The 18538-nt window shown below is 37.1% G+C and overlaps 1 protein-coding gene across 1 annotated transcript in view; it reads left to right on the top strand.

Moving 5' to 3' along the window:
• LOC134678142 (uncharacterized) overlaps window positions 1-18538 on the top strand; it is a 216110-nt gene that overhangs the window by 59640 nt on the left and 137932 nt on the right. The window lies entirely within an intron of this gene.

Here is an 18538-nt window from a genome sequence, read left to right on the forward strand (position 1 = left end):
TGTGTTGGGCCTTCAACCTGGTGCACGACTACCTACCGACCTACCTGACTTGCCGTTGGGTAATTGTTGAATTTGCAAACAGAAGCACAACGAAAAAATTGCCCTTTTTTATTTTTTTGCAGTTGGCCCTACAGCAAGCCATACGGCCAAATGTAACAATTAACCAACCATCAAACAAATGTGTATAGGCCCAACCACGGCCCAACCAAAACCACCACCGTTGAATAATTGTATGATTTATTTAAATAGGCCCAACGAAAAAATTACTCTAATGGCCCTCTGTTGGGAATCTTCGGGAGGGCCTTTGTCGAGGGCCCTCCAGCAAGTCGTACGGCCAAATGTAACAATTAACCAACCATCAAACAAATGTGTATAGGCCCAACCACGGCCCAACCAAAACCACCACCGTTGAATAATTGTATGATTTATTTAAATAGGCCCAACGAAAAAATTACTCTTATGGCCCTCTGTTGGGAATCTTCGGGAGGGCCTTTGTCGAGGGCCCTCCAGCAAATCGTACGGCCAAATATAACGGTTGCCCAACTAATACGTAAACAAAGGCCCAACAAAATCCCTACAAGAAAATGCTATTAGGGAATTGACAGGTTGGCATTAACAACAAGCTTTTCGGTGGAGGAAAATATAATGAGAAAACAGGCATAGGCGAACGAATTCACACTCACAGGTGTGTATACTGTGACGTCCCAGCCAGCGTGGGTATTAATTTATCCCAATCCCTCTTGTTTGAATTGAGACGTATATAAACTAGACTATAGATGTAGTCAAGTCTAGATCATTGACATTTGTTATGTACTTGTTTGTGCAATTTTACTACAACTACTATTTTTAAGAATACAAGGTTGCCAAATGCATAAATGGTAACATGCACTTATAAATTAAATGGCTATCGTGTTTTCGTAATAAAAATAACTATGCGAATAACTGTTATTAGGTAAGCAATTAAAACGAAAGGAGCAATTACCCCACCACGGTTGAATTGTCTTATTTAATTATTACCACTGCAAGGTTTTGTTACCTACATAATAACAATTAATTAAAGTTAAACGCGCAATTCTTTTTTACGAACATTTAACAAAAATAAGAAAATAATTTTCCAATTATATATTTACTCGTACTACTTAAACAAAAATCAGATAACTGGTAGTTAGAAGTATTTGGCTTAATAAAAATAATCGCCAAATAGAATGTTATGCGTAGTGCTTTATGTAGGTACATATATGCACGAAATGTTTACGACAACTGAGTATGATTTAAATAATGTATAAAATGTCACAAATATCACATTCAGGTTGTACATTCAGGTTGTGTTATGGTGATGACACAACGTCCTGCCACACAAGCAGATATGGAAGTTAATACCCGCTTGTTTGCTTCTGATAGAAATTAAGGTCTCATGCATGCACCTAAAAAAAATAGGTGTGTTATGTGTATTGTATGCATATGATTTGTAGCACAAAAAGCAGTTGTACGGCATAACGGTGCAGTGGCAATCTGTGCCGACCGGTGCAGCGTGGCCCGCGAGCCGAGCGCGGGAAAGTCACGTGCGTAGTTATGAATTTGATCTGACCTCCGATGATAACATTAGATAACGTGTTAATTATTTTAACTGTTTTTTACTCGACTAAGGCAACGCAAAGAGTAAAGGTTGTGATTTCAATCCATGTGGGTAGGTACTAATGTTTGTGGCGTTTGCTCCTTTCATAACCGACATCATGTTATTATTAATAACATTGTATGTTTTTTTTATAAGTAGTGTTGTGCCTCTGACAGTTTTCTCGTAAGTTTGCTAGAGTTTCCGAAGAAGTATTGATGGTGAGGGTAGGGTAAAAACTGAAATACTTACTTCATATACATACTGACATAAGTATTAAGTATGCATTCAGAGTCAACAACGGCATGTGGTGTGGACACCTCTCGAGTTGTAGGTAAACATCCGCTGGTGGTGGTGGTGGTGGCTGGTGGTCGTGGTCTTAAGTGCTAGCTCCGGTAGTATTCACTTACGAGAGCTACCAAACCTCTCTAATTAGTTTATTGCTTTTGCCCTCTTTATTACTTTATCCAGGCAGCTTTCAACAGGTGAAGGTTGAAGTAGCAGGCTACCCCGATTCTCACATAGTTTTTAAATCAATCGAACCCGTTCCAACTGTGGCATAAAGACGAATCAATTGAAAGCTCTCATTCTGTAGCCTCGACGCTAGGGTGCAATATATGACACAAACATACCCTCACACCCACAAGAAATATATCATACATACTAAAATAAAATGGTCTGCATTCAAATCATACTTTTCACACCTCGTTTTGACAAAATAATGGGAATTATATCCCGAGGAGCGCCCTAGTATCACACGTGTGTGATACTAACTCGATTTAGGTCGTAGCGAACTCAGTATCAGACGTATTTGCAGATCATGATCATCATATATTTAAGAGTTAGAGTCTTATCGGTAGAGCGATTTCGATGCATGTCGGTCTTTCTCCTTGACAGCCTGAATTTTTCCTTTACTTAATCTATATAAGTACGTTCTGCATATGGATCTCTGACTCAATATGGATCAAATTGTTTTGCATCAACTTGTTTTATGGTGGTCGTTCGATGGCATAAGTATCGCTATATTGCACCAGCACGCACTGCCAGTATGACCAAGCCTTCAACTTGCACCTTTATTGCTTTCCACAAGATTCTCCACACCCGTAGCATAGAGAATGTTCATCAATCGAAATTGTTTACTACATTTCTAAAAGGAGAAAGCATTGAAAATGGTAAAACTATTTCTCAAACTCATGTAACTGAGGTGTCAAGCCCAGAGCAGGTGCTTGCGGTCTGCGGTTTGAGACCCATCGGGACAATTTAATTGTACTTTAATACCAAATGGACCTAACAACTTGCGAATAAGAGCGAATTTACAATACCGGCTCGCTTATCCAAATATAAATTTCAGAAGCTTTTAATTTATATTATCTTTTTAGCCGTCTTTATTGCGAGCGCAATAAAGTTGATATTGCTAAGTGGATGACTGTATTTGTTAGTGATGCATATTACGAACTAGCCGAGGACAGTGAGGACCACTGTCTATGGATAGCCGTTAATGATATAGATCACGAGTTGAGGCGAAATTTCATATTTAACAGAACCTACTTATGTATATGTATGTACCAGGTAGGCATGTAAATGTATGTACAATGCATTTGTATTATGATGTCAAATATCCTGCATTATTTTGTAGATACTTAAATATTTAATATTTTTTGTAATGTAATGTAGGGGTCCACTGATTAACAGTCCGCCGGACGGCATCGGCCTGTCAGTTGTTCGGAACTGTCAAAATTTTGTTCTAACTGACAGGCCGCTAGTGGGTGCAGCAATAAAAATCCTCAGTTATCTACACTTGTTTCTACACTCAACAAAACACCTACTAAAATATATTTGTAATGTATTCAACTATTCATTACAAATCAAATTATGGTAATACAAAATTTATTTTCGATTTTGCGTATGACGTATCAAAATTATATCGAATGTTCATTTTTTGCTTGGGTTCACTTGTTCTTCTCCCAGCCATAAGCGAACGAGCGGGACATACGGCTCGATTCGAAAAATGAATTAGATCTCTACTAGACCTCAACAAGTTACGATATGGATAATTTAAAGATATTTGTAAGATAGATATGTCAAATTTGACGTTTCCGCGATTCTGGAGGTCCTCTTGAACGATTTCGACAAGTTATGACTAAGATATCGAAGTCACATCTAGTCGATATCTAATGTAAATCTAGTTGATCTCTATATCGTCTCTAGATCTTGTGATTATCTCGTTTCCCGAATACGCGTGATAGTAATATTAGCATTGTTTAAATATTCTATCACATTTCTGAATATAGGGTAGATTTTGATGTAGATAAAACAAGTTTCATTAGCAGCAGCACGGCCTTTGTTTCATCATAGATATTTGGTTATCTCTGAAACGTTCAATACCTATGTATTGTGTGTCTGATAATTATAGGGATTGGGAAATTGGGAGCGGTTACTGCGAATTGCAATTATTTTGTAAGTTTTTAAACAAAAGTAAATAAGTACGCTTCTTATTTTAAAAAGTGAAAGATAATTGACGATTTCAAACACTGTGTTGGCCGTTGAAGATGTTAAAATAGTCAATGACGCAATTTACTGATTGCCAGAATTCACCGATTTTGTAAAATTTCGAAGGCGTTATAAGTTATTGTCTAATCTAGAGGTTTAGGCAAGGGGACAATCTTTGATAGAAAGGTTCATCATCATCATCTCAGCCATAAGACGTCCACTGCTGAACATAGGCCTCCCCCTTGGACCTCCATACGTGCCGGTTGGAAGCGACCCGCATCCAGCGTCTTCCGGCGACCTTAACAAGGTCGTCTGTCCATCTTGTGGGTGGACGTCCTACGCTGCGCTTGCTAGTCCGTGGTCTCCACTCGAGCACTAGAAAGAAAAGAAAAACTACACTAGACTACACTACACTAGAAGACTACACTAAATAGAAAGGTTAATCGAAACTTAATAAAGTACTTATGGGAATAGTCACGTGACTTTTCGTACCAATTGTGTCACTCCGATACACTTTTTTTTTCGTTTGACCAGTGGGGAGACATTCCTCCTTTCGGGCAAACTCGGCTCCGTTCGGTTCAGCAATGCTTCGAGCAATTATTAGGGTTGGCATTAGTTAGCGTCTTTTTGCGTGCACGACCACAGATGAGATAACCACTTGAATTTTGACAACCCTAAATAGCCGAAAGGGATAGTGCCATACATTATAAAGGGATAGCATGATTCGTCCCTGAATCGCTGTCAAACTTCGGTTTTGTAAGTGTCTTTTCTGTACGGTGGAACTATTATTTATTCTGTGGTTTGGCGTTCGTCGATGTATGATTGTCATCTTGGTTAGGCCCTCTGTTTATGTAAAATTTTAATTTTTTTTTCTAATTTATGTTACATGTTGTCACCGGATGGAGACTACCCACTCAAAGTGTAAATTAGGTTCAGCTCCGGATGATAATCATTTTTGTGATTCACGTGTGTATTCCACGTGCCACTTATGGCTTTACCCCTGGCGAATGCGAAAGCGAATGATTACCCAAGGTATTTTAATAAAATACACACATTCCATTTAAAAGTAGATACCTACATTAGGTATGATCTTTTTTACCTGCAAATTTCCTGTAAAGGGTTTTTAATATAGCAGCGATGTTAATTTTAAAGTTTTAAGCTAAAATGTTTGTCAGGGGATTTTTATATTTTATGGAGGAGTCCACACGATGGGCCAACGCCGGCCACTCCTAGGGACGCGTTTATGCGTTAGAGGGAGCAAGTGATATGTGAGTGAGAGCTATCTTATTCTACCGCGTGGCTGCGTCCCTTGGAGTGGCCGACGTTGGCCCATCGTGTAGGGGAGCTGTTATAGTTACATTTCGCGCGATTCGCGCACGAGTGTGAAGCGGGCTATAAGTAAGTACAATACCGCAAACCTAAGGCTACGGTCTGCTTAAAACGCCATCCGCGACTGACAACGTGCAATGACAACATCACAGGAGTCAGTTGCAGGCGGCTAGCAGTCACCCGGCCCAAAAGGCGTCTAGTCAAGCAGACCGCAGCCTAAGCATTAAGCAAGTCTGAAACAGCTTAATTTGTGAAAATGCATGGCTTTTAAGGGATTATGTAATTGAAAAGCTAGGAGATTATTCTCAAATATGCATTTCACGTATAAAAATTATCATGTACCTGCGATAGCGTTACGTTTTTTTCCTGTTTATTTCTCACTGCACCCACATGGACGCTTTTCTGTTTCGCCCTATGGTTGACTGGTAGAGAATGCCTATACCGGCATTAAGTCCGCCTGTTGTACTTTTTGTATGTGCAATAAAGTTTAAATAAATAAATAAATAAATAGCGACCTGTCCTGACTTCGCACGAGTTAAATTATACCACAGAATAAATAATAGTACTAGGTACAGAAGACTCACTCTCTAACAAAACGCGTCTGTCACGAACAGCACAGATATGGCCGCTAGGTGGCGACAGCGCCACGCGCGGCTTATGGCAAACCCCAAAATTGGGGTCGAACGGATGGACTTTTAACTACCTGTAGCAAAGCGACGAAATCACGGAGTGAGCCACGCCTGATTATACACTTAAACCATCCTTAAGAATCACTCTATTTATAGGTGGAAACCGCATCCGTTCAGTAGTTTTTGACTTTATTGCAAACAAACATACACAAACAAACAGACAGATGCGGCGTGGGACTTTGTTTATAAGGTGTATAGTGATTTACATTACTTACAAAATATATTTCCGAAAAACGTCCCTTACAATGAGACATTAGAACCCTAGCTAGCTGTCCGTTAAATATAAAGTTGTCCACTGCGAAGCATTTAATTTCAACAAAATATATTTCCCCCGACAGACGGTGCTTTAAAAGCTCTAGTTTATTTTGCAGCCGAGAGGAATCCCAAATGAGGCAGCAATTTTTTATGTTTATATTCAGTGTTGGCACGTTTAATCAGGGCATGGTGCACACGTTGGATTAATCCTTGTGAAGCAGACGTGCCACTCGGGAGATAAGATAAGAAAGCAAATTAACTAAAACACCAGTGGTAGGTCTGTGGTTTTTTCCCAGTATTAAAAGTAAATATAAGCACACCATCGACTCGAGGCCCATTCGAACGATTGTCCGTACATGTATTTTGGTGAAGACGAGACGCACGATAACTAAATAACATCATTCAGATAATCATTCGAATTGGCTTGGTCATGGTCATCTAAAAGTACTCAGAAAGTCGATTCAGTGAAAATTATGAAATGATACAATAATTTCTTAACATCCAACTACTACCTACATCAGTGTAGTAATTGCACCACATCGACGTCGTAAATGAAATTTACTAATTAGAAACACATATTCCTCAAACATACGAAAAAAAAAGGATCGGGAATGGAAAGCGGTAAATCTTTTGATTCCTCTAATAAAAATTATCAAACTCAACCTAATATTAAATTAAACAGACGTGGCAAAATCAACGTGAGATTATCTAAATGAAGCATCAGAATTTCATTAAATTAATGAGCCCCCATGAGATTTACTACTTTCTTAAGTGCTTGGTAGCACCAAGTTCATAATACCAGAGGAGGCCGTATTCCGAGTGACAATGACCATATTGTCAGAATTCCAAAAACAATCTAAGAATAACCTGCACGCACCTAGTTCCAGAAAGCCGACTTTGATATTAGAATCGAAAAATAAACTACTATTTTGCTAATGCTATAAATTACAATAACCGCGTAAACTAGCGATACCTACTTCAATTTCATATAGATAACTACTTGGATGCCAGTAATCTATTACAGTTCCTTCCATGACATTATTTTATTAATAAATTAAAGTTTTGTAAGGTGACAACATAATACGAAATATAAGTGAAAGAAGCCATAAATTAAAGACTTGCCCTACAGATTTCTTTAGTACCTAATAGAACTCTTCTTTTAATATATTTTTGTCACCTGAGCCAAACATAACCATCCATCCACATATACATATAAGCTTCTGAAATCATTTACTTATTTGATATTATCTTATCTTCGTACCTAGTAGGATAAAATAAAATATCAGAATAGGGATATAAGCTTAAACCCGCTGGGTGGCACTCGAAAAACTTCAGTAGTAAATCGTGGAGCAACTTTGTAATAAAAAAAATGAAAGCGCAGAAATTGCAATCGCTTAAGTCTTGAAACTTTCAATTAGGAAACTTTTGACAATGACCGTACATAAAACAGCAACCGAAGTGTTACCTAACGCATTTTTAAAAACTTTGTAAATTTGAAACCCTCACGTGTATGTCTTAGGATTTAAATGAATATAATATGGGACAATCTTACTCACAAATAGAAAAATGACACCTCAATTAAATTTCACACGGGGGACCTCAAATCTCAATTCTATTATATAGTATCTATACTTATTCTATTACCTTAAAATACCGTACCTATTTTATAACAGCTGCGATTAAAGTAGGGTATTTACCATGTACAGCCAGCAATACTATTTGCTTTGCACCTGTGCATACAAACTTATATGTAGAGAGGGTATTTTTTCTCTGCAGCTGACTGTACAGTCAGCAAAACTATTAGTTTAGAACCCCTGCATAATACAAAACTATTATCTAAGCACCCCTGCATACAAATTATTTGTATGCGGGAGTGCTAAGCTAATAGTTTTACTGACTGTACACACAATAAGTTCCTTCTCGTAATGTTACAAAGTACCTTTTTTTTAGGTCATCATACCTAAAGTTAAGACCCGATTCGGATAATGAAATAGACATCAATTAGACATCTTTTAGACATCACTAAGATACGACATCTAATAGATATCTTACTCTATCTAACGTATAAGTGACATTAGTTGCCCGAATTGCGCTGCAAAAGAGAACTAGTTGATATCTCTAAACTATAACGTATCTAGAACGTGTCGTCTCTTGTGAATATCTTGAAGTTCGAATACGCCAATTACAGCCGTATTCGAACAATGAGATATGTCAAATACTAGATATTGAAACGATATGGATTAGATATGTCAGTGTCAAACAAGTGTCAAAAGAGACGTTTTTGTTTGAAGAAATGTCAATTTTGACACTTGTTTGACACTGACAGATCTAATCCATATCGTTTCAATATCTAGTATTTGACGTATCTCATTGTTCGAATACGGCTGTTTGTCTTCACCAATCGCCTCAAGCTCAACCTTTAACGACAGTTCATTGACTTTATTCCCGCCCTGTAGTCGTATCTCAATTTTATATTTAACGATCCATTAAATAGTAAATACAGATGCTTTTATCGGGTCGGCGTAATAAACGTTAATTATGACCGCATTAACGTTACCAGGAATGGGTAAAATTACACTCAAATGGACGGTAAAGGTGGTTTACTTGTGATCAATATGTATAATACCAATAGTGATTTCGAAATTTCATCTAGGATATTGTACTTGTAGCTTTTCGGTGAAGGAAATCATCGTGAGGAAACCTGCATACGTCCGCGAAGAAATTCAAAGGTGTATGTGAAGTCCCCAACCCGCATTGGGCCAGCGTGAGGACTATAGCCTAAACCCTCTCGTGCTTGAGAGAAGGCCTGTGCCCAGCAGTAGCGCACCAGCAGTAGCAGCAGCAGTAGTAGCAGTAGCGTAGCAGCAGCGTATATAGGCTGAATTATCATTTTATTATTATTATATTGTACTTGGAGCATACCAACTCAAAATTAGCTGTTGTTTATATTACACGTTATATTCGAAAGCTATCATTATCTCTGTTAAGTTAATCGTTCTTTCATCCAAGAGACGAATAATTTACCTAATCGTAATTTCACGATAAAAAAAAGTCTTTGGGTCAATAAACAACACGTGATGCCACCCTAGTGATAAAGATATCAACTGTTCCAAGTAATATAGTAGTTAACTAAAACTTTGAGCTTTTAGGGGTTTACTAGCTAAATGTATCCCTTCGTTATTTATCCGTCCGTTGATAACAGCCATTTACAAAGAAATTATTACGATATCAATAAAAAATTACGTCTATTTTCCAGTACATGTGAAGGCATACAACCTCTCTAAGTATAGTACATACAACATTTGTATGGTATCCCACTGCAGCGATTCTAATTGCATTATGTACTGCATCGATGCTAATGACGATCTTGTTAGCTTATCGGTACCAGGAACTAAAACAAGTTCCTTTTATCATCACAGAGTTCAAATATAGACAGAGGTAAGATCACTTAACATACAGTATGTGTCTGCTCATGGGGCTTTAATTCAAGGGCTTGATTTTACTCGCTAAACGGAGCTACTTTTACTATGGGACCAACCCTAAAATCGGGGAAAACATTTTGGCTTTTCCATAGAAAACGTCGACATCTGATCAGCCAAAATGTATGAAAAAGTAAAAAAAAATTCGGGATTTCGGGGTTGGTGCCATAATAAAAGTAGCTTAGTTTAGCGAGTAGAATCGAACCCTGGATTTAAAGCCCGATGGTCAGTAACACCCTGTATACACTTTTATCTTCATAGCAAGCTGATTTTGCACACACGCATACATATCGGCTTTGAGCGATTCACTAACTACTCACCTTCGACTTCATCCGAGGAAATTGGCGTGTTTTGAAATGACAGGTTTCGTCTTAGCGATTTTACCTCTGCCTATTTTTTTTAATCTGTGGTCAGTTACTTCAATCAGAAACCGCAGCTTTTTTGGCCTGTATTTTAAATATTTTTACAATGGTACTAACACAATATCTGGACATAAAGGGACCTGAGTTATGGCATTCTTAGTGTTAAAGTTTACAAATGTACCCACGAACATCGGTATCGATGCTCATATTATATTGCTACCAAAAATAGAAATACGAGTACTTACTTACTATATTAACTGAAGAAATGTTAGGGCGCTTTAGCTGTTATCTCCAACAAACATTAAATACATACATAAATACTTAATCGATGTTCATTGCTTTGTTTAGTGCATCACTTAATAGCAAGAGACGCGTTTAAATTAAATTATCATAACAGAATTAATCGCATATCTACATACATCGATAAATCACACTACTCCGAACGAATTCACGGTTGGACACCTCTGTTATTAGAAGCATGATTTTTATTCAGCATATCATTACTTATTTGTGACGTCCCACGGGTAAAGGTACCTTATGGCGGTTGGCGCTTACGCTATTATTAACACCTCCGCAATATTATTGCGGCGCTATGTGACGTATGCGCCAGCCGCCATTAGGTACCTTTTACCGTGGAACGTCACATTTAGCATGTAAATAATTATCATACGGGTATTTGTTAAAACGTTAAGAGAACTTATGAATAACTAGTTAATTTAGGTTGTCTGAGAAAATTCTGAAAAATTATCGTTAAGTTATACAATTCCGAAAAAAAATTTTGTCATCAGCTCAACGAAATCGTCTCAATAGCTGACTATTAGATAACAATAACTATGACTTCTCGATATACATAATTAATGAAAAAAAAAAACATATTAATATAAAAACTTTAAGGAGGATCTCTATATAAAGATCTGAATGAATTCTTGGGCGTTTGTCGTATTTGTGTTACTTTATTAGACCTATTAACATTAAATTTAAAAAAAAACCCATAGCATTCGTATAGCCTACAAGTTTATTTTTATGAAAAAATCAAAACACTCCTAACAATGTGCTATATTAACTCACTGTTAATTAATAAAAGTCAATATTATCACGCCCGCCTGTCGTCTAAACTTCAAATAACAAAGGATATAAATTTTCACTTCAGAACAATAATTATTACGTTGTTTGTCTTGGGCTGGGCTGCGTATTTAGGACATCTCTCGTGATTTCTGTCTGAAATAACAAAGATATTCGTAACTTCAGAATTCAAACGAAACATAAATTATTAAACGGACGGCTACAAGTGTAAAACTAAACAGAATCTACTAATAAACGTCCCGATGATTGAAATCGTAATTCTATTAATAAACAATTAGTTAGACACTATACCTAGGTATTTATCAACTCTTAAGGTTCCAATTTCAATTAACTACGCCGCGTCGAGCAAGACATTGCCAACAGTTTAAACAGATTTCAACTGAAACGATTAATAATAGCAGAATGTTGCTATAGCATCCATCTATCTTGTCGGTCACCAGTTTTTCTTTTTTTATAAGGTGTCTTAACCCGTGGAGCGCCCTACTGTCACACGTGTGCTGGTAACTAGTATAGGAGTTCCATACTACGGTAATTCCAGAATTACCACCCCGATTCCCCAGGGAGCTCCACGGGTTAATAATACGTCGAACTTATCCTTACATCTTACTTACTAGCATATCACGTTAAAGTTTATGATGTGGTGACCATATCTCAACATTTTTTTAAATTGGTAATATGCATCATTTTTTTTTTAACCCTTTTAATTATTTAATCTTAAATTAGGTCATTTTTAATCTGTTTGTCAACTTAAGTTAATTGATTTCTGTACATTTAGGTACTAAGTAAGATGCCACGAGTTGTGAAAAATCAACGTCAATTACCGGTCCTGTCACTGTTAAGTACTTCCGACTTACTCCATTGTTACGCTTGTCAGTACCTAATCCAAACTTTCTGGCAACTAACTGAAATCGAGCAATAATTACTAAAAGAACCATCCGAAATCGTATCGCAACACTAATTGTTTATTAATCTTACTTAATCCATGTCACAGCGGTCTAATGAAGCGACCCAAACTACTTTATAATTGTAGCAAAAAGGTAACAATTATACGGAATGCAACCATCATTGAATTGCTAATAATAATTTCACTCTCATAATGAATAATACAATGTTGTGTGTTATGTTGGATGAAGATCATAATTACATGGTACTTAAATGTTGTTTACAATTCTACAAGTAAGCCGGTGGTAATTAACTACGCCATTTTCACTATTACTATATATTTATACTTTCTTTTGTACCTGTTAATCACGAAACACAAATTAACTTGTTGGGAATGAGTAGTTAATCAGCACTTGATTCTTATATTAAAAAGAATATTGTCCTGACGCGCTCTTGGGTGTAAAGTGTCATTCTATGGAACTTGCTAACTATGTAAACAAAAGTCCCTAGAAAATTCATCACTTTTGACAGTTTCAAGATGGCGGTTTGTTTACATAGCAAGTTCCATAGAATGACACTTTATCTACTAACTACATATATGTTTCCTACATATACGGGTTCTTTTTTTAAACTCTCGAATTGTGCGTAAAACATATCACACTATATATCTATGATATTTGAAGTAGTCATTGTGGCGATCATTGAGTTAGGCTTTTGCCTAGCAGTGGACGACTTTTGACTTATTATGATGATAATTCATAATAGTAATTTATATTTTATAATGATTTTCAATTTCGTCGTTCAGAGGGCGTTCCATATAGACAACTATATTTTTTAATGTTAAGGGAACTGTAGCTAAAATTACTACCTTAAATACTTATACATTTCGGCGAGCTTATTACGTAACGCGACAGCAACAATCGGCGGAATGGCCGTTGTCTCGTGTGTTGCTTCAGTGGGCCTACCGCGAACCACGTTCAACGTGTTGCCTCTCTCTCACACTTACGTACGAATTAACAAGTGCGACAGAGAGGCAACACATAGAACGTGGTTCGCGGTAGGCTCTCAGCACCTAACTTCAGTTCGGCCGGCACCAGATAATACATTCAATTGAAAGACATGTCAAGATCGCTTACCTTCTTTCGACGTTCACTGCCTGTGCCGTGGTCGCTATGTATCCTCTTTATTATTGTATACAGTCAGCCTAACTATTAGCTTAGCACTCCTGCATACAAAAATGCTAAATATTTACTATATATATAACATAAATATTTACTAGTAGTATTGCGTGAAAACGTGATGCCTAATGTTCACCAGCAATTAGTGTGTGTGCCCTTACAAGCATGGATTGATATAACTACATAGTTTTAGTTGAGGGAATTATTGAAAATAGCAGACATTCACCGACCGTGCCGTGGTCGCTACTGACCCGCTTCATTATGTACAGTACCACACGGGATCATTATGCCATTAAGGGTTCTTGCTAAATTGGAAATTCTATAGCGTAAGTATAGAACAACTATAGTAATTTAAATTGTATTTTTCTTAATTACTCGTAATGCATGTTAATTATAAGATGTAATAATGTTTTGAAAAGATGTGTCCCGCCGAGTTTGTTGCCGGTCCCAAATTGGGATACCCTCCTCCAATTGAGGGGGGATTTAAATCTTCTCGGGGCAGAGGTGTACGGTTGGAGCCGGTAAATTTATTTGACGTTCATAAGCGCATTGTAATATGCCTACTTGAATAAACTATTTTTTATCTTTATCTTTATCAACCAATTTAGTTAGAACCCTAATGGTACATACGTAAACTTAAATAAATAATTGCGCGTGAATACGTGATGTCTACACAATTACGTTCTTTTTTTTTACCGTAGCTTGTTTAAGTCTTTTTTGCGACAATTTCCTTGGTATCCCGGTGGGACATTTCAACATCGACAATATCATTTCTTGTAAAAACAACATGAAAATTAAAACTAAAATTTAACAGAACTTATAAATAAAAAATGCTCCCCAGGTCACCTTCGTTTGTTATGGTGCCCAAGAGGCTGGCAGCGTTTCCTTTTTGGATGGCCAGGCTTATTCTCTGGCCGAGGTAGCTGCCAGCCCTCTGGTCACCTGTGGTGTCGATGAGACGCTGGGACAATGTAAGAACATTGATTATGATCTCAATAATGATGAATTGTCTCCATACCTATTTCTAGCAAAATAACTCGGAAGTAACTTAAAACTGTGAAGGCACCTGATTAGATAACATATTTCGAATGCAATCAGTCCATTGTTGAGCCATCAGTCAGTGGAGCGGAAAGATACGTGTGGCGGGGCTTGATTGCTTGAGATTGTACAAACGGCAACACTCCTATTTGTACATCGGTGGACCTTATTACAAAGGGCATAAGGTCCACCCATGGTTAACAGTGTGGACGATGTTACACGGACAGTGATACACGGTATGATAGTTGATGCATTTTGTTACTTTATTAACAGCAATATCAAGGCGACTGAAGTTATATTGATATCTCTTTCACGTTACCTATAAATCAGTACTATTAAAAGAGATGGCACTATGTTAGAGTTAGACCAAGAAAAGTCTGCAGCGATTTTAATAGCGCTTCTCACATGGTTTTAAATATGTATTTACTATAATGACCCATAGCACCCATAGGTAAGATTTTCTAAGCTACCACAACCATAACAATAAGTACCTAATTAAATCCATGATGGTCATTAAGTATTTTCACTTTCACCTTAGAATTAAATTATTACCAAGGGGAAAGAGAACGGAACAAAATTTATTATAAAACTTTCCGGCACGTGTTAAATGTCATCCTCAATCTACTTAATTTTTGAGGTAATGGCCCTCAACGTTTTTGCAAGCTCATTTGGCTTCTATTTCATAACGTATCTTGTAGAATGACAATGTAGCATAAACAATTATTGTTTTATTATAGGTACATTTACAATTAGAAACGTGCATGAAAAATACTTTATTATGATTGTCCAATAAACAAGTTTGTTAAACAAAATTGTATAATCCGCAATTACAGTGTAATATTTGTGTAAAGATGGATATCTTCTTTGTTTCTTCTTAATTGGCGTGATGGGAGCAACAAAGAATCGTGCATTTCGCGATTTCGGGGTTGGTCCCATAGTAAAAGTGGAAACGGGAATGCACTTATTTTTTGACCACCCTGTATACCTAATGTCCACTTCGTTAACACTTTTTTTTTTCAGTCACTATTTTTGTGGAGCTATCGTATATTGGTTGCTAGATAGGTAATCAACGCTGACTGAACCCGACCTTGTTATGATTTCGGAGTATGGAGCCTTAAGGGTATCCGATCTGGTAATATTTCTGACTTACGGATCACGTTCCCGCCCGATTCGAACTTTAAGATACATCAATTAATAGATACATCAAATGTTTTGACACTGACACATCTAATCCATATCGTTTCTAGATCTGTTCTGACGTATCACTCTGCCGTAGTCGAACTTCAAGATATTCACAAGAGACGACACGTACTAGATCCATTCTAGATACGTTATAGTTTAGATATCAACTAGTTCTCTTTTGCAGCGCAATTAGGGCGACCAATGTCACTTTTACGTTAGATAGAGTAAGATATCTATTAGATGTGAATTAGATCTCTAAGTCATATCCTGTGGAAATCGTTCAAAAGTATCTCCAGAATCGCACAAATGTCAAATTTGACAGGTTAGATCTTAAACATATCGTTATCGTATTTTGGTGATGTCTAAAAGATATCTAATAGATGTCTATTTCAAAATCCGAATCGGACCCACAGTTTGAGTAGGGCCGGAAGTCAATTGCTGAACTTGCTCGGACTCGCGCCCTCAGTAAAAGTATTCAGCCAGTATGTAATATTCAGCCAGTATTTTGCTATGGTTTGCTGCCGCTGACGCGCCAGCCCGGCTACATGTATAATTAAAACCTCTTACTTTGCGATCGACTGATAAAATTCTTATCGTAATTCTTAACGCTATTTTAGTTTCATAAACCAAGAAAAGGAAAGGTTTTCATAAAGTAGAAATTAGTTTCTTTCTTATTTAATTTTATGATAAAATTATCATAGAGCATATATTTTTTATTCTTGATTATTTACACTATATTAATGCATAGCATATTTTTTATCTTTGTCGTTTAGAATAGAAGCCTTTGGGTAGAGTTCAAGATTTGTAAAAAAGCGGCGTTTAAAAGCTGTGACATCGACTTTTAAACGCGCATTGCATTAAATAAGTTATTTCATGTTAACACTGTTCTTTTGTAACGAAAACACCACATTAGTCTTTTAATACTTGTAGGAATAATTATTATAGCTGGTCTCACTTTCGCGATCATCTTTAAAATATGCCAGATATGATCGGTATTCGAAACATATAATTTATTATGTTAATACCGGCGTTACGCGGTTGATTTCACGTGTTGATCACCTTTACGAAGTAATATGTCAGTGAGAACATACAAGTATTGTACCGTCAGTTCTCGTTTCTAACTCGAGCAAATAATATCGAGTGAAAATCACGTGAGAATGATAAAAAAAAGTAGAAGCACTTAGATTTGTGTCGACAAATAAAATTATATTATGATATACGATATACCTAAACATTATAGATTCAGTCTAAGCTAACTTTGGACCGATTTTAAAATAAAAAAGAGTCGTATTTTCATGGACATTTCATGAAATTTGACATTGCCTCAATTTGTCATTGCAAACGCAATGCAGAGATAGCTTGGTCCGACTCTAAGCAAGTTTAACACGTTTACCGTCCGTGCATTATATGACATGCACCGTCAAATTAGCTCTGTCACGTCCAAGTGACGTCAGAAATGGGAATACTCTATACATTTGTGCATTACCTGTAATGCACGGACGTATCGATCCATGTGAGTAGTGAAGGCGAGGGACAGTTAAAGTGTTAAAATAAATACATCCGTAGATCTGATGTTTGACTTCATCAAAATGTAACGAACATGTATTTTATTCCATTTCACCGTTTAGAAACGTGTTCAAAACATATTCACGTAGTACCATGACTTTGACTACCATGCAACGGCAGTTTTAAGATGAAAAAAACACGCATTGTTCTCAACTTTTCCCGTCGAGTCGCAATTAGGTGCACTCGATAATTGCGACTAATCGATCGTGACGGAACAGCGAGCACCACGCGATCCGGTATGCAAAACATGCGGTTTGATTGATACGAATTATTAACACTTCGCTCGCTCTGGCCCGACGACAAATGGTAACCCCGCGGTGCCGGCTATGTGAAGGCTTTTAGTGTGAAAAATGTGCTTTGTCGAGAATTTCTTGCGGTTCTTGTGTAGTACATTTGCTTAAAAGGCAATGACATTAAGAATATATGAATAACAAGGAAAGAACGAGTAATTTGCCAAAAGTTGCGTAAAATAAATAATTATAGAATGACAAGGTATGGCACAATTTTATTACTATTAAAAAGCAGCGGATTGTGTCAGAGATGTGTGACGTCTTTTTTAACTTCTTCGTCCTTTTTTTGTGTGCTGGGAGCCGCTGCTGCAGTGTACTTCTTATAATGGTTGAATCAGGATATACCAGTCTTAAGGTGACAGTCGGTTTCCAACTGCAGCTGCACTACCAACGCTTTCAGGATGCTGCAGTAGTGTCGGAGCAGTAGTGCAGCTGCGGTCGGAAATGGAATGTCGCCTTTATGGTCGTGTACCTACACTTAATATTTTGTTTTTTATTTTTCTGTTTTACATCTCATCCGTATATATAGAAAGGTATAATAAATAAACTCCATCGTAAACATGACACTATCAAAATTGCATTTGTAACAAACACTACCACCATTTATGCAGAAAGCACCTATTTTACACGATATCTCTTTGGAGCCAATTTCTGCATTTTTACCGCCGCTATAAAATACCGCTTACTTTGCATATCCGACACAATTTTGTTTTATGGGGTCAATATAAGTTAAGTGAGGGTAATATTTTTATAAGCTACGTAAAATAGAATAATTGGGACTCAAATAACGCCTGCTATACGTTCAAACAATTAGGTGTATGAACTGACGTAACTGACAAAAGGCGTTCTCTTGATAAGGTTGCGTCAAATGATTATAATAAAGAATACAAACAGTACCTAAATACTATGACAAGTTACGCAAACTAAGGAAGTTGTTAACCGTAACGTTAGTAGACGTATCCAAGATGAACTGGACCATATTGGACCGTTTTATTGTCTGCCGCGGGACCATTCATTATCGAGTTTCGTAAATACGGAACAACTTACACTTTCAAATCGGTGTGGATGACTAGGCACGTTTCAGACTTTCTCCGGGTTTACGA

The sequence above is a fragment of the Cydia fagiglandana genome, chromosome 2 (assembly GCF_963556715.1).
Source record: "Cydia fagiglandana chromosome 2, ilCydFagi1.1, whole genome shotgun sequence".
NCBI lineage: Eukaryota > Metazoa > Arthropoda > Insecta > Lepidoptera > Tortricidae > Cydia > Cydia fagiglandana.